Genomic DNA, 10,732 nt, shown 5'->3' on the forward strand with positions numbered 1-10,732 from the left:
ACACGCATGTAATATGGAGCCCAGGCCCTACTACAAGAAAGACGTGACTGCAATCGAAATGGTACGGCATAGAGCAATATCAGGCAAACTGTGGCTTTTCTGTTTTCACCACTGACTGTGGCAAAAATATCCAAACAGAAGTAAACTAATTAAAAAAAATTCAACTTTTACGAAGCTGCTAAAATGTACAATTCTTTTGGACTGTTATCATTACGAGAATACATGTACCGTGTTCTTTGGTGGTACAATTAAAGACCCTAATATAGCGCACATCACCACCTCACACTCACTGATCTCTATAATATAATCTAATATACTCTCATAATATAATCTAATATAATCTAATATACTCTAATATATCTATAATACTAATATAATCTAATATACTCTCACTGATCTCTATAATATAATAGATTATATTATAGAGATCAGTGCTCACACTACGCGACGCATAACGCGCCGCGAACTAGCGATGGCGCTGTGATCGACCCGCCTTGGTGAGTAAGTTAGTTGTCAACATTTAGCGATTTACTTAGGTAAGTTTCCGTTTTCTTGGTATTTTACTCATAATACTATTATTAGAGTAGGTAGTCCGGTTGGTGTTCGCCTGATTTCGGTTAGTGAGTATCCTTGGTCCTTGATCTAAGCTCTTCTGAGCCGTAGTGTTCTCTCTGAGTAATGCATGTGTGAAAATACACAGTGACTCACAGTCACAATGCCAATGTGAGTGTAAACACACAGAGCGGTATTGTGCGGTAATGTATCTTACGAATTTGAACTGATTCTCTGATATGAACTCTAGCCTGGGCCTAACCCCAACCATAACCCTAACCTATTATATTGATATAATATTATATTTATATTGATGTAAATGACATTGGTTTTATTGGGCCCCATGTTCTCTATCCTTGAACCCTAGCCTGGAGTCTAGTACAGCACGAAGGGTCGTTGTCGTAACAGGTACTACAGGTATGTCGAGGTAGTTTATAGGTGTTTAGTATTATGTTTATATTTTTATATTGAGGTATGTTTAGGGTTAGGGTTAGAGTTAGGGTTAGGGTTAGGGTTAGTGTTAGGGTTAGGGTAACTCTGTCAAGTACAAGTCTGGTACACTTTGTGTATACATATATGTACCTCTGGGTACATATCTGAGTACCTGTTACGACAACGACCCCTTGAGCTCTAGTTACAAGACTGTCAGGAGCATAGAGTGCTAGTAGTAGTAATACTATGCCCTACTTGGTACTACCTAGTCTAGTACTAGTAGTAGTGTACTGACATTTACTGTATACAGTGTATAGACTGTAGTACGGTACTATAGTATTACTGATATACTACCCTAGTATTACTATTCTATTAGTATTAGTACTACTAGTACTATGCAGTATATAGTACTACTAGTTAGTAGTACTACTAACTACTATAGTAGTAGTAGTAGTAGTAGTAGTACTAGTAGTATTACTAATACTACTAGTACTAGTCGCTACTGACTAGTGTCTATATCAATTTACACATTTAATCACCATTAAAGCTAATATGGCCCATGATTATGCAATTTTAACGAATGCTAGAGTAACTGGCACCTTGTGTAGTTAATAAGTACATTACCTTATAGCCAAACGCGTAATTCGTTTGTCGCAATATCATGCTGGTTACTAAGAAATGTCTAATTGAAATCCACAGTCCACGGAAATCAGTTGACTGACTTGTTTACAGTTTGAAACCCACTACTTCGAAACGGGTGTGATACGATTTATAGTCCACCGGACATTTTCGCACGCATGCAAAAACGCACGCACGCATGCATTTTCGCTCGCGTCGTACGCCAATGCTAGCGATAGTACAGTACCGTAACTGTATCTACGTAACAGTAGCTCTGATTGTAATGAACGTGGAATCCACGTACGAACACGGACGCTCGCTGATAATGAAGTAGGCTGTGTTGGGGGCCAACGCTATGGGAGGATCGCGGACTAACCACAGGCACAGACTAAACATGGAAAGCAGACGGGCACTACGCGTATTTTTTACGTATATTGGTCAAACGAATAAACGCTGTGTCTGAAATTGAAGACATGTGGGTACCCGTTCATTAGCACGCCAGCTGTTATTTACTGTGCCGCCAATACGGAGAATACAGCCAGAGATACATTCTACTAAGCTCATTAGTCGTATATAAGCATCCGGGACAAACAATTCTCTGCTAAAGCACCCGTAGCACATGTGACGTTGCCTAACCGAATTCGAGGCTATTTTGCTTGAACCAACGTTTAGCGTTGGCGCCAGCATTACCAGATTTACGGATTTCAATTAGACATTTCTTAGTAATTAGCAGTATATTGGAGCAACTAATATAAACGACGTTTTGACTATAAGGGTAATGTTACTTATTAACTACAGAAGGTGCCAGTTACTGTAGCATCGTCAACTGGATAATCAATGGCCTATTATGCCTTTAAGGCCAAGACACACTGCAGGCGACAGCGACCGACCGTAAACGACAAACGACAATGTCGCGGCGACTGCGCAGCCACACTGGCAGCGAACAACGACCGACCGAACGACAAAGTTCACCAGCACTCACCAACAGTGCACTCAGTGAGCAACGGCAAAAATACACTCTGCTGCTGCTTTTACAATAATGCGCTAAAAACGCCTCTATGTCTAACGAGAATATAATAAAGTATATATACGCAGGCCAGCAATTAATTATTATACGCAACCGTAAACAAATATACATGCGCCGCCTGCACGTTTTGGTTAGTGGGTTCGGGGCCCCACTGTTTCTGACAGGCGGTGGCGAAGTTAGCGCTGGGACCAGTCTACTTCCTGGCCTAGCATTGGTTTATAATGTTTATGACGTAAAATGGCCGATGTCACGTGCCGATGGAAACGGCTGTGTGCCATTTTAAAGTGACGCCGCGACAAGTCCCCACTGAACATAGAAACGTTTGCTAAATTATTTTGTCGTCGAGGGTCGGAGGATGTCGCCGGTCGTCGTCGCACGTCAGTGTGCAATGGCTCATTAGGAAACATCAGTTTCTAATTTTCTGAAAAAGTCGTTTGTCGTACGGCGTCGTTGTCCGCTGCAGCTGTGTATTGGCTTTATGGCATTGACATTCTTGCATCCTGATTTTTTCTATCGCGCAGATCATACACACTCCCAGCAATATACGGGGCTACAATTGTACAACTACAATATTTTTTACAATATTTCAGGCGGTTGTTTCGAAACTGTTGTTTAAAGCTGCAATGTAGATCATTTGCATCATTTTATTTGAGGTGTGCATATGTATATGAATACCTGCATCCGTTCTGCAGGTGACTAATAACAATTTTCTGTGGTTTCCTCATGGTAATCACATGTCGGTCTTATAATAATATTCGAGACCAATACGTAATAATATTGCATTTTGTTGGATTTGCTTGGACACTGGTGACCAAATTTAGTGAATGTTTAACTATGTATGTTTTTTAGGACAATCATTATATTGGATTACCATTGGATAGAGTTGCCTGCAACCATGTTTTCCAGTGGGCGCTGAGCTACCAGCAAACTAAAGACGAACCTGAGACTATCAAAAAGTCGACTAAAACTACTAGCGAAAAAGAAAACAGACTTACTCAAAGAAGCGGAGACGGGAAATTGCGATTATTTTATCAGGTATGCAATGTATGCGTATATTAGTAATGTATGTAATATAAGCAAGTAAATAATAGGGAAGGAGTGTGACTTAATAACAAAGGGAAATTTGTCATTTACTAGCCTTAGAATACCTACGATTTACTACGCCGTAACTCAAGCACACTTGAGCTCAAACCATACACAGTACATTCGCCTAGCATCGTGCGAAGTCGTTTCCTTGTATACATCCCGCAATCGCGATTTACAGACTAAACGACGACACGATTCTGCATTCTGTCCAACAAACCGAATCCATAACCCGCCTAACTTGAAACAAAAAGCAGCTACTAACGACTCTTGCGCCCTGCGTGCGATGCCGCGTGTGGCTCGCTGGCGAGATTGGAGCTGAGCTGCTGCTGTGATTGCAGTGGGCGCGTGGCGTGGTGGGCATACCAGCTGTAAATAGTTCAAAGATTAGCTCGCTGGTGTTGCGTCGATGTCCAATCTCCAGCGAGCCACACCACATTGCGAGGGGCCAAGAGTTATTTCAAGTTAGGCGGTTATGGATTCGGTTTGCTGCAACAGAATGGAGATCGTGTCATACGTTTAGTCTGTATCTCCGGATTGCGGGTGTATACGAGGAAACGATTTCGCAGATGCTAGGCGAATGTCTGTGTACGATTTGAGCTCAAGTTGGTTGAGGTACGCGTAGTAAATCGTAGGTATCTTAAGGCTAGTAAATGACGAATTTCCCTTGTTTATTGAAGTCACCACTCCTGTCGCCTATTATCTACTTCTGGTCATATATATATATATATCAAGAGTACCATAATAGAGAAGAGTATGACACCGTTTAACAGCGTTTTGCCATGGTTTTCATTGTAAATATTCTAATCAATATGTGCATAATATATTCAAACTTACCGCTGTTTTTGTCTATGATTCTCCCTTAATCATATGCAACCACCAATTTACCTGAAATCGTATTGTGTTCTTCAAAAAAAGTTCTTTGAATACGACACGGTTTCACACAGTTTTCACAAATGAGCGCATGTTTTTGGCGCATGTTTATTATGGGATTAGTGTTCTATTGTCTATGACGGAACGCTGGGGGGCTGCTGGGGAGATTAGGCATAGAATTGTATTCAGCGTTAGCGTTTCCAGCGTGCTAAAAATAAATGTGTGCTCACGGCGAGCTAGCAGCTGATTTTAGCTGCGTTGACATCGTGTTCCTCGATGATAAGGAAGCGAAACAAGTGCTGTTACTGTGCTTACCTAATATCCAGAACAGCCCCAGCATCCTGTCAGTTACAACCTGAACCTGGTTCTGCCGCCGCCATATCAACATGAGCCGAATGATGCGCTCATTTGTAAAAACTGTGAAACCGTGTCGTATTCAAGAACTTTTTGAGAACACATATGATTTTCAGGTAAATTGTGTGTGTCATATGATTAAGGGAGAATCATAGACAAAACAACGGTAAGTTTGAATATATTTATCCACATATTGATAGATATTTACACGTTGAAAACTATGCAAAACGGTGTCATACTCTTCTCTATTATTTACTCTTGATATAAATATATATATATATATATTATATATTAATATATATATATATATATATATCCAGGGTTTCTTATGACATAAAGAGGCACGTGCGGCACCCGTCTGTCAATTTAACTCTGCCGTTGGAAAATGTTCTTGCATTTACTGATAAGTATATCCTGTATCTATATACCTATAAGTATATTGATCAATACATCCTGTATTTGAATCCATCATGCGCCGTCTTTTTCCCCAAAACTGGCCATTACTTGCCAGGGTTCGACACTAAGCTAGTCCGTTAGTCCGAGACTAGTAAAAAACCAGAAGAGACTAGTAGATTCCCATAGTTAGTCCGGCGGCGACTAGTCTTATATTTTCCCCGTCCTCACCACCCCAAGTTTCCATCGATTTTACCAGCGGCAGCGTCTCTCAACAAGAATCAAAACGAGGTATATATAACTCATTCCCATTAACAAGTTTTCCTTGTTAGAACACTCTAGTACAAGTAGACGCTAGCACGCTCTGCACGCCCTAAGCAGCTAGACCCTACGGCAGTATAACATTGTTAAACAATCGGGGCCACGAACAGTCTAGCAATCGATCGCTGAACAGTAGCTGTTGACACTAAAACAAACGGTCTGATTGTAGAAATGACGCAACTAATCAGTTTATAGGCTCTCGTATTTACATCGCAACCACATCGCATGCGTGTGTTATTGAAGCAGTCCATACAATAGTAGTTGAGCTAATAGTAGGTACATCCTTATCCAATAGTATAATAATTTATACTAACATCAAGGTAGTTATGTGGAAGTATTTGGACGGCGCTGCGCCTCCACCTCCACACGTAAATCGGCAGGAGGAGAAATTAGATGGCCAGCGTGTCTATGATAAGACAGCACCATGCCTGTTCACGAAACAGTGGGGGCCCACAGTGACTCCAGAACTGAGATTTAAATGATGTGTGGCGATCAAAAGAGGTGATGAAAGTGCACACGCACGCACACACGCACGTGTACGTGCACACGCACGCACAACGTGTACGTGCAACACGCACGCACGCACGCACGCACGTGCACACGCAACGCACGCACACACGTGTTACGTGCCCACGCACGCACAGTGTACGTGCCACGGCACGCGCGCACGTGTACGTGCACACGATCCACCACACATGTACGTGACACGCACGCACAGCACACACGTGTACGTGCCCACGCACGCACGTGTACATGCACGCGCGCACGTGTACGTGCACACGCATCCACGCACACACATGTACGTGCTGACGTACGCACGTACGTGTACATGCCACACGCACGCAGGTACGTGTACCTGCACACGCACGAACACACACGCACGCACGCCCAATGTACGTGCATACGCACGCACGCACGCCGCACGTGTACGTGACACACGCACGCACACACGCCACGCACGCACAACACACGCACATGTACGTGCCTATGCACGCACGCATGTGTACGTGCACACACGCACGCACACAACGTGTACGGTGCCTATGCACGTGCGCACGCACACACGCACGTGTACGTGCACACGCAGGCGCACACACGCACGGTACGCACGTGCACACGCACGACACACGTGTACGTGCCCACGCACGCGGTGTACGTGGCACACGCATCCACGACACGCAACATGTAACGTGCACACGCAACGCCAGCATACACGTGTACGTGCACGCTGCGCACACGCATCCCCACACACATGTACGTGCTGACGTAGCACGTACGTGTACATGCACACGCACGCAGGCACGTGTACTGCACAACGCCATGTACACACACCGCAGCCACGCACATGTGCGTGCAGTACGCACGCACGCGCCGCAGTGACGCACGCCCGCACGTGTACGTGCACACGCAGGACACACACACACACACGCACACGCACATGTACGTGCTATGCACGCACGCATGCTGTTACGTGCACACGCCATGCACGCCACAACGTGTACGTGCCCCGCACGTGTACGTGCACACGCAGCCACACACGTGTACGTGCCTCATGCACGCACGGCACGTGTACGCGCACACGCACGCACACACGTGTACGTGCACACCAGCATACACGGGTACGTGCCCACTAACGCACGTGGCACCACGCACGCACGTGTACGTGTCAGCACGCTGTACGTGCGCAACGCGCACGCACGGCACCAAGTGTACGTGCACATGCACGCAAGCGTACGTGTCGTGCAGATCAGCTTTCTCCCAGATGTCTTTGCACCTCTACTTTGCAACTCTGATTTCAATTCATTTATGGTTTTCCCTTCGTACTAGACCCATTGTTTAGCAATGATACGGACAGTGCACGCGCCCCATCTACTTCAGCGATTAGTAAATGGCGCACCCTATTAGACAATGCACATGCTATTGGAAAACAACGGCGGCCCATACACGATTACGTCATGCCAGCTTGACAGGCCAAGGGGTTAGATGTCGCAGCACTTACCTCACCGACAAGGCTTGCCAGAGGTTCATTATGACGATAGCCCGATACAAGGCGCCACGGGAACAGTTTGCTAGCTATAAATGAGGCCAAATTCCTTACTGTGATATAAGTGACGGATCCACAGATTCCTCATCACAGGAAGCCGAAATTTTCTTGTCGAATTAAAATTTTATTTAATTTAAATTTAAATTTTATGATTCCAGTATCAAAGTTACATGTGATTTTATTACAATTGAATGTCTTTTACAAAACCTTCTTCGGGGACACCTTTTGTACCTTGGAGAGCGACCCCCTGTACCCCTAGCAGAAGGGGGCTCCACCCTCCTACCCCACCTACTCCTGGCAAATCACAATGCTCGTCGCTCTGCGCCTCAGTAAGAGTCCTTCGGCAGGACTAGTAGAATCTTGGAAGGACTAGTAGATTTTTTCTTTTACTAGTCTGTGGACTACATGAACTAACAATGGTTAGTGTCTACCTGCTTCCTCTGTCTAATTTTCCCTCAGAAGAAACCCTTGTATATATATATATATGTATATATATATATATATATATATACATTATATATAATATATCTTTAATATATATACAGTGTTTTCGCTGGCCAAAAACGTCTGTGATGTGGTAAAAATTTGTTGGTGTCTGCACGTTTCTAGGTCCTAGCAAAGCGAGCACTGGAGGTGCAGGTGCTCAAAATTTGTGAAAAAATGGTGCAATTTGGTGCATTCTAATCTATTCTGAACACATTGTATGAGATTTTCGTCAGCAAGGCGGTGTTTTGGACAAATTTCTGTGTGGCGGCTGAGAATTTGAGCGAGGCGGCCCGCCTCGCTTGTGTCGTGCAGGAGAAACACTAATTAATAAATATAATGTGTAGTAGTAATAATAGGCATGCACTCATGTGCACTCAGCTATTTTGTGAGGCACTAGAAGGCATTAGCTTACAAATGATTAGTACCTCATCCAGATGAGACGGGATACCAGAGAAGTGTTGCCGAAAGGAGGTGTTGATCCTATAACCGCTGAGCGGAGATCTTGCTCGCAGTTCTGCGGCAAGGCGCACGCAACCGCGGCAACGTCCTACGACAGTATGCAGCGCTGGCAGCTATGGATCCGTGCGCCGAATCCATAGCAAATCGGACCATATGCATTTTGTATTTTATCAAATGCAAAATTTGATAAAATAGTGATAGGAAATAGTACGCAAATTGTGCGCCCAGTTACCTCTTTTAAATAATACGCTGTTTAAGAATCGCCATTCGTTGCATTTCCCCGGAGCTCCACCCACTTTAAAAATAGTGTTAGCATTGTGGCAGTGGTATCCTGAGTGTACGAACGAGTTCGTATTTTGATTTTCGATTTTCGGTGACAGCAGTAAGGCGAAAGTGCAGCATTTCAATACAGCTTACTTCATTAGCATTATATATAGTACGTAATCATTTCCTGAGAGGTTCTTTTTGTATATATATGAACAATTAAGACATCTGCTATCTCTCTCATCTATGTGACCTTGCCTTATATCATATGCACCCCTAGTCCGCAAATGCAGATGTTATAACTTCGCTTTGCTAATGTGAGGGTGCGGGTTTATCATCACCCCCATTACTGCGGTCTGCGTCGGCTCCGACTAATGCACCCCTACCACTACAATCTCCCACTGCCATTGTCATTGTCAGTATCAGGAACTAGGTAGAGTAAATTGCTTGCTATATAAGCAGGGGTTGTCTAGCATAGGGGTATTGTAACCCTAGCAATACCGTTTCTTGGAACATGGAACATGGAACATTTATATAAACGTAATAGCTATAATAAATATAAGGAGGGACAACGAATAAAAAAACTGGACAGGAGACAACCACAGGTTATTGAAACCAGAGTTAGATTATGTACGGAAAATACTGGTGACTAGAAACACTAACATCTAGAGAACTAGAGGCGGCATTAATAATCTCCTTTTCTCTAGATAAACCCCGCACCTCGTAGAATCGAGTGCCTTGTGAAATACAAGAGAGGGTACCAAGATACAAGATGCAAGATACAAGGGTGATACAATTGTATGCACACCTACGAATACTTCTATTACTTACTATTAGTATTAGTATTGCTACAAGTACATGTTACAATAATTACTAGTAGTAGTAGTACTACTATTAGTACTAGCACTACTGCCACTATTGACTAGTACTAGTACTAGTTACTACTAGTACTACTAGACTACTAGCTGCAAGAAACGGTATTGCTAGGGTTAGAATACCTCTATATTGACGTTAGTGACACAGCCTGGTCGGGTTACTAGACTAAGTACTAGACTAAGTACTAGACTAAGTTACTACTATAGTACTAGAGCTACTATTACTAATACTAATACTATATAGTATAGTACTACAGCTAGTACTACTACTAGCTGCAAGAAATGGTCTTTGCTAGGGTTAGAAGACCTGTGTAAACACAATTTTGTTACAAGTGTAGTCGAGTAAACAACACCGACGCAAGCATTCCCAATACGCATAGCGAGCGCTGACGCGTTAACGGAAAAAATATTCGCCAATGCTATGCATATAGCCTCATTACGCCATCTATCGCACGCCATATGTACTACACTGATGTACACTCATGTACAGTGATGTGAAAAAAATAGCAAAAGTGTGTTTTTTACAAGAAACAAAGCGCGCCGAATAGCCAAAAATTTTGTATGAGCATTTCTAGCAAATGTCTAGCTACCTGGGTAGTGAAAGCCATCCTGCAATGGTGACAACTGCTGAACGCACCGATAATAGGGCTTTCGCCTATACCCAAAGGGACCTTGGAAAGGTGTTGGAAAAAGTGTAGCGAAGTTGTGATAGTCTGCCGCTACGCGGCGTTTTCCGCGCTTCGCGCGGATGTCCGGCTGCAGATCGTCTAGGGGCTGTATTCTTGTCTACATTTACCTAGTCTAAGTAAGCTTTATCATTCTGTCCAACTGTTATATAGGTTCTAGGACAAATACCCCCCAGACAATCACCCCCCCGGACAATTACCCCCAGACAATTACCCCCATGCCATTCACCCCCCCGGACAATTACCCCCCGGACAATCACACCTC

The 10,732-nt window shown here is 43.8% G+C and overlaps 1 protein-coding gene across 4 annotated transcripts in view; it reads left to right on the plus strand.

Annotated features, from left to right (window-relative positions):
* Positions 1-471: 471 nt before the first annotated feature.
* LOC106806071 (IST1 homolog) overlaps positions 472-10,732 on the plus strand; it is a 19,264-nt gene continuing 9,003 nt past the window's right edge. For 2 of the 4 annotated variants that reach the window (XM_014807916.1, XM_014807919.1), the window contains exon 1: positions 472-536. The gene's annotated coding sequence lies outside the window, so the exon portion shown is untranslated. Of the gene's footprint in view, positions 537-593; positions 617-732; positions 756-10,732 lie in introns of those variants that run through there. The other 2 variants (XM_014807917.1, XM_014807918.1) reach the window with 2 other exon arrangements.

The sequence above is a fragment of the Priapulus caudatus genome, unplaced genomic scaffold (assembly GCF_000485595.1).
Source record: "Priapulus caudatus unplaced genomic scaffold, Priapulus_caudatus-5.0.1 Scaffold139, whole genome shotgun sequence".
In the NCBI taxonomy this organism is placed as follows: domain Eukaryota; kingdom Metazoa; phylum Priapulida; class Priapulimorpha; order Priapulimorphida; family Priapulidae; genus Priapulus; species Priapulus caudatus.